At 38.6% G+C, this 16,403-nt stretch overlaps 1 protein-coding gene across 16 annotated transcripts in view; it reads left to right on the top strand.

Moving 5' to 3' along the window:
• FOXP1 (forkhead box P1) overlaps positions 1 to 16,403 on the top strand; it is a 613,965-nt gene that overhangs the window by 257,468 nt on the left and 340,094 nt on the right. For 13 of the 16 annotated variants that reach the window (XR_013228958.1, XM_077325163.1, XM_077325160.1 and 10 more), the window contains one exon: positions 7,066 to 7,130. The exons of the other annotated variants lie outside the window; for them this stretch is intronic. The gene's annotated coding sequence lies outside the window, so the exon portion shown is untranslated. The remainder of the gene's footprint in view (positions 1 to 7,065; positions 7,131 to 16,403) is intronic. 16 annotated transcript variants of the gene reach the window in all.

The raw sequence follows: 16,403 nt of genomic DNA, 5'->3' as shown, positions 1-16,403 counted from the left end.
GTATCAGAGATGTATGATGTAATTTAATTTTTTTGAATTGGTTAATCAAACAGACTTTCCTTGCATTTGCTTTAATTTGTAAAGGATGAGAGGGTCACCATGTTATATCCTTAATGTTTTGTGTATTCATACATTTTTCATACACTCTCAAATGTTTCAGTGGGCGCACTTTGTACTTGGGTTCTTATTTTTAAATAGTTTAATCCAGGGGTAGTCTAAACTGCGGCCCTCCAGATATCCATGGACTACAATTCCCATGAGCCCCTGCCAGCAAATGCTGGCAGGGGCTCATGGGAATTGTAGTCCATGGACATCTGGAGGGCCGCAGTTTTGACTACCCCTGGTTTAATCAGTCAATCAACATACATATGTAATTTATTGTTATTGTTATTATTTATCATATTTATATACCGCCCTCCCCGGAGGCTCAGGGCGGTTTACATATAACATATGAACAATACATGAAACAATTGATATTAATAACCATACAATAATATTAATAACAATGGCTGTAACAGTATAACAGTACAAACAATGCAACAGTGCAACAGCACAACAGGTCCAGGGCGCTCTGGTGGAGTTCTGTTAGGGAGGGGGGGAGCAGGGGCCCTTCAGTCGCTGTTGGTTATACCTGGTCTCAACCAAATTTAATGTACATACAGCCATGACCTGGATGGTCTGGGTTAGCCTGATTACATGAGATCTCAGAAACTATGGTTGACCCTGGTCCCTACTTGGACCACCAAAGAACCCCAGGGTTAATATGCAAAGGCAGGCAATGACAAACCACCATTGTTCATCTCTTGACTTGAAAAATCTACACTTTTTACCATAAATTGGATGGGACTTGACAACTTGTTCCTCACACCATAATTATTTTTAAGTTTATTTTGCGCAAGTCTTATGGGGAGTGGTCTATTAAAGCTTCTCTTGTAAAACAGAATTTGACCACATTCCCTCTGATTTTCTATGAAAGAGGAATGTTTTTGATGAGGGAAGTAGTCTCGGATATGTGGCACTAGGGTAACCTGCTAGAGCAATTTGTCATGTCTTTGACAGAGTTGACAAGCATTTGTGAAGACCTACCTGATATTTGTACTCAGCATCAGGTAACAAGTACAGTACTCCTAAACTTTGAGGCGTTTGTTACCTATAGAATCATAGAATCATAGAGTTGGAAGGGGCCATACAGGCCATCTAGTCCAACCCCCTGCTCAACGCAGGATTAGCCCTAAGCATCCTAAAGCTGGCTGATAGTAATCTGGCTGATAGTAATGATAGTAAACCACCAATATGCCAATCCTCTATCAATTCCTGATACATACATATTGCATGAGATCTACAGTAGCAGTGCAAAATATGGATAAATAAACTCTTGTAACCTTGTTGTATTTTTATTCTACTAGTGACAATAGCTAGGGACTCAAGATACTAGGTGAACTTCATAGCAGAGTAGAAGCTTGAACATTTGATCTTAATCTGTCAGTCTCAACACTATACTACAGGGGCTTCAGAAGATGTACAGACTGAGTCAGTCTGCTAAAACAAACCCCAGGACCAAACCCTCCCCATAATAATCTTGGTCTTGTGCTAAAATCAAGGTTAGATATCATCACAGATATTGTAAAAAATAGTCTCATTTTAAGCTGATAACTAAATTCTTTCTGATGAGGTTTTGATTTTTCTTCAAGAACAAAGTTTAGGCTTGCACACATAGCAAAGGAGCTTTGCCAGTGGGTTTCTTTTAACTTGTCTCAGTTAATTGTTATAGTACAGCATAGGAAAGATTACCCATTCATGTCTTTTCATTATTTTAGTGGGCATACTATCTGCATCTCCCTGTAGCTTGTCTAAAGTAGATTTTAAGCACTCTGGCCAAGAACCATGTCACATCGATCTTCTATACAGTGCATAAGCACACTATTATTGGCACCAAATAAATCCTAAAGAGTAGCTTAAGTAGACGAAACTGTGATATTCTTAATTAGACCAACTTTTGTTGCCATATGTCATTGATCCATTTGTGTGTTTAATTTATTTTTTCTTAAGAATCAGCATAGATATTCCTTTCAGGCATTATGTCAAATTATGGCGTGGGTTATCCACAGCTTGGAACCTAAGCCATTGTTTGACTTTTCAGACATATGAACAGCTACTTTTATGCTTTCATCACATGTTCTCTCAGCATTCCAATTTCATGACTTCCAAAACTAAAGTGAAGGACTCTGGTTTGTCAGTTCAAACATTACAGCAAACTGTATCTGGCAAATAATGGCTTCTGGTTTGGAAACCACAGTATTATCTCTGAAGAAAAGACCCCCTCCCCACTTCAGGATACTGAAGCACATTCTCTTGAAATGCTGTCCCCAAGTTTCAGCACATCCTCCCCCTGCCAGAACATCACTAGACTCCAATTCTGGCTCATTCTACACACCTTGGATAATGTACTTTCAGTGTGCTTTTGCAACTGCAGTTTCCTGTGCAGAACAGGAAAATCTTCTTCTAATGTCCATTGAAAATGCATTATACAACATGTGTGGAATGAACAATGGATGCCTTTAGTAACCCTGTTCCACTGAAGTGCTGGTGGTAGAAAATAACTGTTGATCCATCCCATAGATCTTAAATTCAGATGTTAGCCACTATCCTATACTTTTCCCCCATATATTTACTACTTAACCTCTTCCAGAATGCCAGCTTCAACAAACGTTTGGTGATGTCCATTTTCTTTCCTTTAATCATACTTTTCTATTTCCACAAAGTTATTTCAAAGATTCAAGCTGAAGAAGAACAGCTGTGGCACCATAAAGACTAGCTTTTGTATAAGATTCCCATCATACCTCTTGCGAAGCATTGTCATTGTTTCTGAATATCACTATAACTAATTATAAACTGGCTGTGTAGATAATAAAAACTTCAGAACAGGACCATTCATAGACATGATGCTCTGCACACTGAGGGGACTCCTCAAGAATGCAGAAATAAATATTAAGCAAAAGGGGAACCCTTCCTAAAAACTGTCCAGATGAGGACTCAGTACCAGACTGGTAGAGTTACAGTGGCCTAGGAGCAAACTTTGTTACATAAACAGTGACACATTGCTTCCTTCTGCAAACTGGTGGCGGTATGAGGCAGGTGGTGAACTGACACCTCAATGGTGCCACTGAAACATCCAAGCCAAGTAACCCCTGGAGAGCTGGCAGAATTACTGGGCTTTGACTTTGCTCGCTCTTTGCTGCCGGGTCACTTCAAGGCAGCAACCCCCTGAGATATTTCTCTGTATTAGGTCCATCCCTGTGAAGGCTGAATATGCTGATCATTATATGAATGACTGTAATTAAGGGAAGGGGCAATGGTAAGAAAAATCAGTATGCGAACATGCTAGAGAGAGAATTTTAGAGGAAGTAATTTGGAGGTGGGAATGGTAAGGGAATTTCCCACTTGTTTATCTTTTCCCGTTCTATGATTCTTTGAGTCGCCTCAGCTTTTCTCTATATCAAACACCAAAGTGAATGGATACCATTATTATAATGAAAGTGACAATGCCAGGCCACACATAAATAGGATAGTTGTTTTTATGTTCTCGTGGGGTTTCCAAGATATGCGACCTTGCAAATGAATCAATAGAAACAGCAATCCAAGATGGCCTGAGGGGAACTAGATATGATTCAGAATAGATGGAATACTGAAAGCAGGTGAACAACTGTTATAGTGCAAAGGGTAAAGAGGCGATAATTCTGCCGTGTCCCTTCAGTAAGTGTGATAACAATGTTCAGTCTTCCCTGTTGATGAAGCAGAGTAGGCCCAGGACAGTGGAGTAGACACTCTCCTACTATTCCAGTGAGCACAGTTTGAAGTGTTCCTCTAGCCTAAGGAAACTATTGGAGGAAGAACATTTTAAATTGAATGAAGGCTTCTGACTTTGCTCAGCAGAGTGGTAGGATCCACCCCAGTGACTCAAGCATAACACTGTAATTATTTATTATTTATATAGCACCATTAATGTTCATGTTAAATATTAAGAAGCCGAAATGCAGATCCTTACACAAGCAGTTTCCTCTCTAAAATTAATGTGTATGGAGGGAGGATGGGGGAGGGAGAAGGCCAACATAATGGAAGGAATGTATTCAGTTCTGTTGTGTAAACTCAGGTTTTGTTTCAGTAGCGGATGGTGCTAAGATGTTAAGTCAAAGCCTTCTTCAAAAAGAAGAGCTGAAGAAAAGAAAGGCATCATCATCCCTGTGTTTTGGGAGGGAGTCCCAAGGAAACGGCTGCACTGTGAAGAGAGATAAAAAGAGTAGAGGAGCAATCACAGATTTTGGGAAGATTCCAGCTGGAAAAGGGCAGAGGAAGAAGGGAGAAAAGAAGGAAAATAATTGAGGACCACATAGACACTCAGGGTGTGAAAGGAATCAGCTGTGTTAAAAGCAGAAGTCAAGGAGGATTGCGACTGAACAGTTTCAATAAAATGCAGAGTGAGAACAACTGAGAAAGTGGGAGGAAGTGGCATGTTCCTAGAATTGAGAGGAAATGGAAACAAGGGAAACCAGATGGCTCTTAGAGGTGCAGGGAAATTCATGGGATATTTTTTTCGGAGGAGGCGACAAAAGGAAACAGTCATCTTTGAATATGGAAGTAGAATACCTAGGAAAAGGAAGCATGTAATGGAGAAGAGAGAAAATACTGGGGATGACGAGAAGCAGGAGTCTAGCGGGGATAGGAAACTTGGGGAGGAGAAAAAGTGCTGAAGGAGGTGTAGAAGGGGATAGAAGGTAATGTTGAGTACATAGTTTTGATTCTATCATTAAAAAGGAACCATAATTTTGAATTGAGATTGAATACAGGGAAATTGTACAGCAGACTTTAGAAAGTGAAGATGAGATGTTGGGGATTCCTGGAATAGATGTGGTTAAGGGTAGTCTAATAGTAGGGCTTAGCCAGGGAACTGGCAAAACAGGAGACCAGGATGAATTAATAATGGAAAAGCAGCCATTTCTTTGTTATCTCTTTCGGAAATGATGAGCCACTCTAGAGCATGAATAGGTGCATCGGAAGGTGTGAACTGGGTTTTATGATTAGCAGGACAATTGTTTTTATTTCAGAGATTGGGGCAAATTAGTAAAAGTATTGAATACAGAGATGATTTGAATATTGAAGCTGGAGAGTTTTGGGTGTTCAGAAGTGATATAAAAGGGGATAGTGTATGTGAAAGAGCTGTCTATAGGCATGCTGCCTCCCTGGCTGGTTTCCCATTCTTAATGCATCTAATTAAGTATTTGTTGAGAAGTAGTGGTTTGCCCTTCAAATTCCTACTTGATATCCTTGTTAGTTAACTTAAGTTTGTTTCCCTGGAGTTTGTTTCTTAATAGTGGCATGGCTTTCACATTTAAAAGTAATCCATCTTAAAGCTTCTTTGAACTTCCTGCTTTAAAACTTTGGTATTTGATTAAATTTGATCTTATGGAGGATCTCAGATAATTGGTTTCTCCTATACACACCAAAAGTAAACTATTTTAGATTTAGCATTAATGTGAGCCTCCAAAGTTAATCCAGAAAAAAATTGGTCTAGAGAAAGAAGTGATCATGTTTGTTACTAGATACTTTATATTCCATCTTGCTTTTGTGGCCCTCAACGTACTGAGCATAGATCCCCCATGTGTTAAAGTAGCAAAAGTGAAAAGATTAGGAAAGATAATTTGAACTTGAAGGTTTGATGGGAAAGTAATTAGCACATATATTTCAATTTCTGGGAATTTTTTTCTTGTTAAAATGTTGATGGAGGGAATCTGTATGACTTAGAAATTTCTGGAAATATCCCATGTCCTGCTGTGCCATTCTAGGGCAGAACTGATCAGGAAGTCACAATACCAACAATCAAGGAATACATTTTAGTGGCCCTTTTGTTCAATGGATGAGGTCCAGTTTATAATTTATTTTAGTTTAGGTCTTGAAATTTCCAAACCTTCTATGTAGCTGTAGAATCTCAACAGTACAACTGCATCGAAAAACCATTGGGGAAAACATCAGCTAAAAATAAGCACCTTCAATGTAAATGAATTTGATTATGCACATGTGAAAGTGCCCAATGACTCATTTATAACAATAGAATTTAATCACCTATCACATTCATCGGATTGCACTTAATACTACCAAAACCTCAAAGGCTTGCAGGGAGCAAAGTCCTGTTAATCAAATTATCAACACTTCAGTCAAATTTGTTACAGTTCGTGGTAAGTAAATAAGCAGTTGGCCAAAGTGCTTAGTGAGCTGGTGCTGAATTCAGTGTAAGTGGGATTAGTAGTTTGATCTAGGAACTTGATCTGATGCAATTTTTTGGTCTATTTAAACTTCTGTTATTGATCTCAAAAACATGAACAGAAAGTCTTGTTTCTTAGGATTACATTTTGTTTTCTCCAAGGGAGTGAATGTTGTGCTGTTTAGATGGATATATACATGCTGCTTTTCTACTTCCATGTCAATGTACTTTTCCATGTTGATGACATCAGTAATTCTTTGTACACTTGGCGTGTTCTGTGTGCTTTAAAACTGAATGCTCTGTACACAAGCAGGTAGAGGGATTCTGAATGAAGCAATCAATTGTCTTGATGGAATCAAAACTTTCTATCTCGAACTAGTACAAAAGTTGTAGCAATAAAAGTAAGCCTGAAAAGAATTAGGATGTATACATGTATACAGAAATACGTTGAACTGAAATTAATCTCTGAGAACAAAGGGTTTTGAGTAATATATTATTCAAGGGGAGGGGAACGATAGACATCAAGGTTTAGAAAGTTTGTGCTAAAGAACAAAGAGGGTCTCATCTTTTCCCAAAGACCAAGTTGTGTTTGTTGAACTGAAGATCCTCACAATGGTTTATTATCGATAGGTAAGTACTGTGTAACTTGATTGCTTTTATTAACTCTCCATGAAAGCAATTCATCCTTCAATGCAATTGAACTCATTTGCTGCTTTGTTTACAGTTGCCTTTGCTAACGTGAAGGCATCTTCAATATTGTTGCTTAGCCTGATCAGCCATTCAGACTGTGGCATCCATTTTGTCTCCAGGGTAAGAAGACTGACCTTTTTGGGTGGCTGCAGCTGAAGATTGCTTTACAGAAGCCACTAGAAAGGTAAATAACATTTAATGTTTGCACTTGGTTTGCGTGGAATGAAGCAAATGCATGCATTCAGTACCCTGCCTTGCTGGCCTATATGCCCGTGGATATGCCTTATCCTCTTGAAGGTGCCATCATTAAAGTGACATATGTATCCAAGCATGTGACTGGATGTACCAGAACAGTTTGATTAACATGAAAGCTCTGGCGAAATCATAATTCATTTAATCTTGTTCTGCATTCACCAGTTAGAGTGGTGAATGGATAGGAGATTCTCTGCTAGAATTGGCTCCTGCACAGGAGCAGTTCTTCAGAGGGTGTCTCCCTTTGAAAGTTTTTGAGGTGGTTTGTGCCAGATGACACCTACCATACACTCAAATTGGTTTTCAATCTAAGCAATGGAACAAATGGCTCTTAAACTGCAGTCCAAAACATACTTATTACAGTTGTTTGAGGAGAGATGCTGTGGATTGGAAGCGTTGAGGAATTTTGTTGTGTTTTAATTTCTGCCCATTTTCTTTTTCTTTTCGCCATCTCAAATAGTTGGGAGGTTGGAGAGAGGTTTGGGGGCAGCAGTGGAATTCATAGTCAATGTAGGTGGCTTGGGATTTGGTTCATCTTCAGTTCCAAACCAAAGCAGCAGTAAGACAGGCCCTGGAAATTTGTTCATGGGACAATTTTAAGTAGGGTTAGGCTTTATTGATCTAGTTGTCTGACTTGTCATTCCAAGGTCCCAGGAATGTCAACTATAAAACATATTAAAACTATAAAACATATTAAGGGTTGTGATATCTCTCTGTGCTTTGAATAAAGTTGTGTTGTCTTGCAGAGGTTCACATGGTGAACCTGTATTGGTGGCCTGTACTCTGTTCTTTCAGAAAGTGATAGTTATTTCAGCAAGATCATTTGTGTAGCTGTAAGGTAGTGATTGTCTTTGATATAATGCCAGCAGTAGTGAATCCTTGCTCTTTCAGGGTTGTGACTTTTTGCAGGCACAAAACGGTGAATTCACTTTCAGTTTAGACATTCTAAAAGAAATTTTATACTGTGGCGAGTTAGTGCATTTTGGGGAAAAAAGATTTAACATTAAATACATCATGCATTCTTCTTTCATGTTTAAAACACACAAGTGGGGGAACCTGCAAGGATTTTTAGGCACTTCATTTTCTTTTTTATCATCTTCCTGTGCTGCTTTTCTCTCTCTCTCTTCCTTGCAGCTACCCTTTCCCTCTACCCTTTTCCCTGCTTCCTTTCCTTCCTGCTCATCATTACACAGTGTTCCTTTTCTCTGCCCACCACAATCAGCGTCATTAATTTACTTCATTTATCTCCCACTTATCTCCCTAGTGGAGGCCCAAAGGAGCTTACATTATTCTCCTCTCTTACATTTTAGCTTCATAGCAACCATATGAGGTAGATAAGGCTAAGAGAGAGTGACCAACTAAATGTCATCCAGCAAGCTTCCATGACATAATGGGGATCTGAACCCGGGTCTCACTGATCCTACTCTGACACTATAATCCAGGAATTCCCAACCAGTGATCCGTGGACCCTTGCGGGGGGGGGGGGGGTCTGTAGCCTTTGCCTCCTGCCTTAATGGACTCAGCCACCAACTAGGGAACCAGCTGCTTCAATTGTTTCCTCTCCCCGCCTCTTGTTGTAGGGAGAGGAAGGGAAGGCAATTGTAAGCCTCCGCATCCTCTTCTGCCTCTACCCCCGTCTCTTCCTTCTCCAACCTGGAAAGATCTGTATTGAATGCTCATGGCTGCAGTAGCTGGGTCCAAGCGGCCACTGATGGGGTCATGTTTAGAATTGAATGCCATGTTGATTTAGTGAAAGTCTGTAGAATTTCAAAACTATGGCTGAGTTTCCAAATGCCAAAATAATAGTTTCTATGCTCAGAGATTAAGTTTTGAGAGCTTACTTTAGCATGTCTCCCTCTATTCTCTTCTCAGATTCACCAAAATATTGGGAACTTCCCAGAGCAATTTCTCATGAAGTACAAGTTAGCTACAGATAGAACTTGATGGGAAATTTGACAAATACCCTTGCTTATCCATTTCAAGGGAATTTAAATACATCAGGGAGCTTTATTTTTCTAGGTGCTCCAAATTTAGAGCTTTCACAGGTTAGTGGTTGGACAAAGATTTGCTTCAGATCCCTACTACGGAATCGAAGCTTGCTGGGCCAGTTATTCTCTCTCAAAAGAAACTTCTTCACAGGGTAGTTAGTAGAGTAAGTTGGAGAAGAGGGGACAATGTTGTAAAAGGCTTTGGGTCCACATTGGGGACAAAAACAAAATGTAAACCGATAAATAAAAATATAAATAAATAATAGATGATCTGCAGAACTTTCCTCTCTTCATTTTATGCTCTCAGAAACTGGCCTGACCGTCCCCTCAATCCTGCTGGCTAAAATGTTATATTATTATTATTATTATTATTATTATTATTTTATTTTATTTTATTTTATTTTATTTTATTTTATTTTATTTTATTTTATTTTATTTTATTTTATTTTATTTTATTTTATTTTATTATTTTATTATTATTATAATATTTATATACCGCCCTCCCCGAGGGCTCAGGGCGGTTTACAGAAAACAGGGAAGGATACAATTAACACATGGTAACAGGTAACAGTAACAGCAGTAATATTATAACAATAATAACTTAACAAGATCATAACAATAACACCATAAAATAGAAATTGTGAGAGTCTCAGCTCAACTCTTACTGGACCATGTGTATTGACTGGTATATTGTATTGACTGGTGTGCTAAGAGAATGACTTGTGGGGGTCACAGACATTTGATAACAGTTTCACTTTAAAAAATCAGCTATAACATGAAAAAAAATGTATTTGTGAACACATTCCATGTGGGTGGTAATGAGTTTCTCAACCTACAATACATTCTGGAACTTCAGTGTTATTTGTCACATAAAACTGCATTTTCCGGTTAGGGGATCATTGAGATCTATTTCATCTAGGTTTGGGCAACCATGTAAACATAAAGTCCTCTTCCAAAAAGCTGACTCTTTAACAATGCAAATCTGAATTATATCATAGAATCATAGAACAATAGAGTTGGAAGGGACCACCTGGGTTATCTAGTCCAACCCCCCTGCACTATGCAGGACGCTCACAACCCTATCGCTCATCCACTGTAACCTGCCAACCTTTTGAACCTTCACAGAATCAGCCTCTATGTCAGATGGCTCTGTTTTAAAATTTCCAAAGATGGAGAACTCACCACCTCCCGAGGAAGCCTGTTCCACTGAGAAACCGTTCTAACTGTCAGGAATCTCTTCCTCATGTTTAGATGGAATTTCTTTTGAATTAATTTCATCCCATTGGTTCTGGTCCGTCCCTCTCGGGCAAGAGAGAACAACTCTGCTCCATCCTCTACATGGCAGCCTTTTAAATACTTGAAGATGGTTATCAGATCCACTTGTCTCTTCTCCATGCTAAACAGACCAAGCTCCCCCAACCTTTCTTCATACGTCTTGTTCTCCAAACCCCTCTCCATCTTTGTTGCCCTCCAGTTTGTCTACATCCCTCTTCAACTGGGATGCCCAAAACTGAACACAGTACTCTAAGTGAAGCCAAACCAGAGCAAAGCAGTACTATCACCTCCCGTGATCTGTTTGATACAGCCCAAAATCCCATTTGCCTTTTTAGCCATTGAGTCACACTGCTGACTCATGTTCAGTATATGGTCTGCTAAGACTCCTAGATCCTTTTCACATTTGCTACTGCCAAGACAAATCTCCCCCATCCTATATTGGTATATTTGGTTTTTCCTACCTAAATGCAGAATTTTTCATTTGTCCTTATTGAATTTCATTTTGTTCATTTTAGCCCAATTCTTGAGCCTGTGTGGAAAAAGTCTCTCTCTTTCTGAAACTGACCTACATTACATGGCTATTGTTAGAATAAGATAAGGGATCTGAGAACAATGGATGCTGCCCTTAACTCTTTGGAAATAGTGTGGGATAAAAATTAAAAGCCCACATTGGATTCTGCATGGATAGAACTGCGTCCTCCCTCCAGTTTCTGCAATGGCATCGGGGAGCTGCTATCTGTTCCATTAGGGAAATTGATATGTTCTGGTGAACCATGGGGATATGTGAAGAATCCTTTTGGATCAGAAGAAAAGTCTTATCTAATGCCTTATTCTCTACAGTAACCAACCATGTACCCAGAAAATATAAAGTCAATACAGAGTTGTAAGCTATCCTGACGCATTAGCCTCCAAGGCTAATGAACATTGAATGAACAATGAACATTCATTTCCTCTGAAAAATAGTGCTTCCATTAATCATCATGGCCATTGAAGGAACCATGAACTTGTCTAACTTGATTGCTATCAAGATGGGTAACTGTATTACTCTGTCTAGAGCGGGGGTAGTCAAACTGGCCCTTGTAGTCCATGGACATCTGGAGGTCCGCAGTTTGACTACCCCTGGTCTAGAGCAACAGAATAGAGCTAGAGTCCCGTAGTACCTAAAAGACTAACACTATGGCCAGGTATGAGCTTTCATGAGTCGCTGCTCATTTCTTGCTACATATCTTGTGGCAGTGAATTCCGTAAGGTAATTGAAGAAATGTGCGATAGTTGTTCATAGCACCTTTTTCATAAAGGGGATCTTCTCTTTGAATTTGAATCTCAGCAGAAATAACATAGAATTCGTTGAATTTTTTAAAGATTTTGGTGTACAAAAAAATGTTATCTCTATTTTGGCTGTTCTCAAAGCAAACGGCAGCCTGATCATTTCTTGGAGGAGCACATTCTAATGGCAAGGTCCTAGAAGTCTGCTTCTTAAAAGTATTAGTTCAAATCTGTGACAGTGACAACTGGAATGAGGTTGCTTTGATTGCCATTTTGGGTGCATGCTATAGGGTTCTGTTCAAATCCTAGAGCATTTCATCAGCTACATCATTTCTAGTTATCTGTAGGAAGTGACGTAATGCCAGTTTGTGGCCCTTTTTCCCTCTGACGTGCCAGGAGCTGGGGGCAGACAACAAAGAGAGAGGTTGGGAAGCCTGTTAAGAAACAAAATTCTCAGAGTTCTGGTTGGGATTAAGAAGTACTCTGTAGCTACAAAGTGATATGAGTCCTCAGCTGCAGAAGGATCTAGGCTTCAAGGTGCTGAAAATGATGCTGTTGCTAGGTTTTCTTAAGATTTAAGGAAAATCCTGAGATCTGCTTTGGGAACTCTGAATAGATAAGTAAAATGTGTGATGTCAGACTGGAATATGCACTTAAATTACAATGTGTGGCATCTGTGGTACATTTCTATACAGCCCTATATTTCAGAAACAAACATTATTTTAATAACATGTACTTTGAAGTTATTATCTCTGTTCTATCTTTTTTATCGCAAGGTATAAATATTCTGCTCAGAATTTTGTCTATATTTTTTCATAGGAATTAAAAATATTTTTAATTTTATATTTCTCTCTCTGATCCAGTTTCTCTAAGGAAAATGGGAATTAGGAATCTGGGAGAATGAGCCACTTCTCTGGGATCTGGCAACCCAGCTCTGCCAAATGTTATTTTGCAGGACCTTTGCTGCACTATTATTATATTATTTGGATTTTTATTTCCCGCCACTCCCAGGAACTGGCTCCTGGCGGGTTACAATAATAGTCCATCAACACTAAAACCCCAATAAAACCCCATTAAAAACATTCAATACAGGACATAAAAATACAAAAAAACCCATAAGAAATAAAACATGGTGGTGTAACTCATCTACCCTTCCCCCTAACACAACACCCAACAGGGGAGGTGAGAGGGAGCCATAGCCAAATGCCATAGAAGTTAGATGGGCGTAGCTGCTTCTTAGCAAGGGTGGGGCCCTAATTGATCTTCTCACAACCCTGGCCTCAACCATAATCCTGGCAGAAGAGCTCTTTCCTTTGTTATATTTAGTTGCCAAACCTGTAGACATTTCTGTTTGTCATTTATCTTGTGTCCATAAAACTTGAAATATGCATGATTTTCAAATGCACTGTATATGAATAATCACAGTTGATAGTGCAGTCCTATATTGAGTTACACCCTTTTAAACCCTTTGATGTCACTGGATTTAGAAGGATACAGTTCTTTTTAGGATTGCAGTGTTAGTTCTCAGATAAAGCAATAATTTGAAAGCCCCAAAACTGTGGTTGGCAGGTGATTTCCATTTCAGAACATAGTACCACACTGTGTAAATTAAGAGGACTTTTTTGGGGTGCTAATGTACATCCTTTCCATGCTGATCCAATGACAGTCTTTGTGGTAGTCTGTGTGCAAAAGCCTCATAGAAATTTCTTTCTAGAGGGGGCTGGACCTTGCACAATATCATGATATTGGATGCCTGAGGATATTCTATGCGATTTACCCTTAGTAAGAGAATAAATACTACATTTATTAATGGGGTAAATCTGAATAATATAAATTGTTCTATATAACTTGGCTAATCAACTGCTATATTTGTGAGCACAAGGATTTTTTTTTGTCTGTATGGCCATTGATTTTCTATCATGATTCCCGAGAGAATAGAACTCCTCTCTTTAACAGAATTTAAAATAAAATAGACATAGATGCCGTATAGTAATTTGCATTGGAAACTTACAGACATTCCGTTCATCTTGTTGAGAATGGAAAGCACCAAGACAATAAACCTATAGTAGTAGGAGTCTGTAATGGAAATGGTGACAGAGGAGCTCTAATTGGAGTGGTGCCATCAAAATAACAAAGGTTAAGAGTTTGGCTGATTGAGATCAAGCTCAATTGCTTTGATGGCTTAATTTCAGGTGAGTCCTGTCTTTTGTGTTAGTGATCAAACTGCTCATTGCATTAGCAAGGCTGTATTTTTCATTCTTAAAAGGACGTTTCTCTAGTCCTCCTAAACCTTCTTAGCACTGAACAGAAAACATATTTCCTGCATTGAAAGGAGGAAAAGACCATTACAGCTGCATATTTGTCTCTGGTCCTGTTGAAATTTGGATAATTTATAGTGCAGTTCAAAGCAAAACCTCCATGTCTCTAGGTCCACTGAAGGCAGTGGATTCACATTATTATTATTATTATTATTATTATTATTATTATTATTATTATTATTATTATTATTATTATTGTTATTATTGTTATTATTGTTATTATTGTTATTATTACTATACTTGTTCCTTGTTCTTATTTGAAGTTCTCATTGGCTCTGCTCTGCCCTAGCTATCAGATTCATATCTTTCAGGAACTTTGTATCATCCAGGGTTCCCAGACCATTTGTTGGTCTCACAGTAGCAAAATTGAATACAAAAAAGTTAACAATGTTGGGCACAGTGCAATCAAATTTAAGCCATTAAAAGTCCTATCAGGGAGGGAAGGCAGCATGGTAGAGTCTGATCTTGTCAGATCTCAGAAGCTACACTGGGTTGATACTTAGAGGTGAGACGACAAAAGAAGACCTTGCAGAGGAAGGTAAAGGCAAACCACTACTGCTTCTCACTTGCCTTGAAAGTCACTTGCTGAGGTCACCATAAGTCTGCTGTGACTTGATTGTACTTTACATACAGAAAAACCAATTGGAACTAGTGTGATAGAGCTAAACATGGGCTTAATTCTTCAGGTGAGACCAGTAGGGTTTAAAATAGCTTAAATGTGGGGGAAAGGCTAATCAGATCTACTCAGAAGTAATGGAGCACTCCAAGGTAAGTATTCTTAGGATTGCTACCTTTTGTCTCAAACATGCCTGTGCAATTCGGATCCTTACATTCTCCTTCATTTTGCATTGTTGGCCATAACCCATAATTAATTTCCTGTATCCACTGCCATCCTTAAATTAAACTGAATTAAAACATTAAATTGCTAAAATGAAAAATATACATTTTATAGGAAGATTCGTAATAATCTTAATTTTAGCAAAAGTTGTTTTTTAATGTGCACAATATAACATCTTTAATAAGAATTAAAAACTCACAGTCATTTACACACTGGGAAACTCCAAGAATATGGTTAGACTATTGGACTAGGCCTAATAGAAGCGTCCACACAACTTGCATGAAGTGACTGCCTTCATTGACTTGCTGCCAGAGTTAGGAGGGAGGGAAATCTGAGGAGTAGTGTGAGGTAGTTAGAATGTTAGCGTAGGATCTGGAGGACCCAAGCACAAGTCCACACTCTGTCATGGAGGCTGTCAAATACTTGGCAGAATTAAGTATTAAATATTAGTAACAAACTCTAATGGCCCATAGCAATGGCTGTAGTAAGCAACAAATTAATCTTTGGATCTGTACTCTACCAATACACTAAAATAAATCTGCTCTGTATTTATGTACTGACGTATTTTAAAATTTTATTTTACTGATAATGCCATGTTGGATCAGACCAACGTTTCCTCTAATCTAGTAATTCCTCTAATCCAGTGCTTTACAAGATGTTTCTAGAAGGTTCGACAGGCAGCATATGGAAGAAGCCAAGCTCTCCCCCTGCGGTTGCTGTCCCCAGAACTGTCACGCACAGATCTGGTGCCTGTAACTCTAGCCGAGCAGCTGCTAATTCTGATGGCTAATAACTTTTTGAAGGACTTTTTTGCCCTGAACTAGACTAACCCCCTTTTAAATCCATCTAAAGTCGCAGCGATTGTGGCTGGGAATTTCAGAAATTAGTTATGCATTGTGTGATGAAGTACCTCCTTTTGTCTGTCATCGACTTATTACCCATTAACTTTTTGAGGGGATCATACATTTTGGTTGTATGGAATAAGCAGGAAAAAAAAGATTCTGCTTATCCACTTTCCTTAAATGGTGTTTAATTTTATTAACTTCTATAATTTATATAGCCCCTCTTTTGTCTTCTCTAAAATCTCTTAGCTTACCTCATAGTTAATCATTATTTTGGTTGTACTATTCTGCTTTTGCTCCTGCACTTTAACATCCTTTTCGAGAGTCAGCAACCAGAACGGTACCTAGTATTCTGAATAGAAGATTAAATACTGTCCATTTAGTTTTCCATCCTTTCCCCAATATTCCTTAGCACAGAATATTCCTTTTTCACTTCAGCCACACAGAGCCAGTATGTCCCTTTCAGTTCTTATTATAATTTTAAAAATTATGTATTGAGAATTATATACCCATAGACACACACACAACACAGAGGAAAGATACTTCCTAAATCACCCTTATTGTTAATAAAGAGCTTCAAATGTTGGTGAGACAAGACATCCCTTTACTGAGGTCATGTTGATTCTTCTCCTGCCGAGATTATTCTTTGATAAATTTTACAATTTTATGTGTAAAAAA

This window comes from Paroedura picta, chromosome 3, assembly GCF_049243985.1.
Source record: "Paroedura picta isolate Pp20150507F chromosome 3, Ppicta_v3.0, whole genome shotgun sequence".
Lineage (NCBI taxonomy): Eukaryota > Metazoa > Chordata > Lepidosauria > Squamata > Gekkonidae > Paroedura > Paroedura picta.
This window is presented reverse-complemented; position numbering and strand designations above follow the sequence as displayed.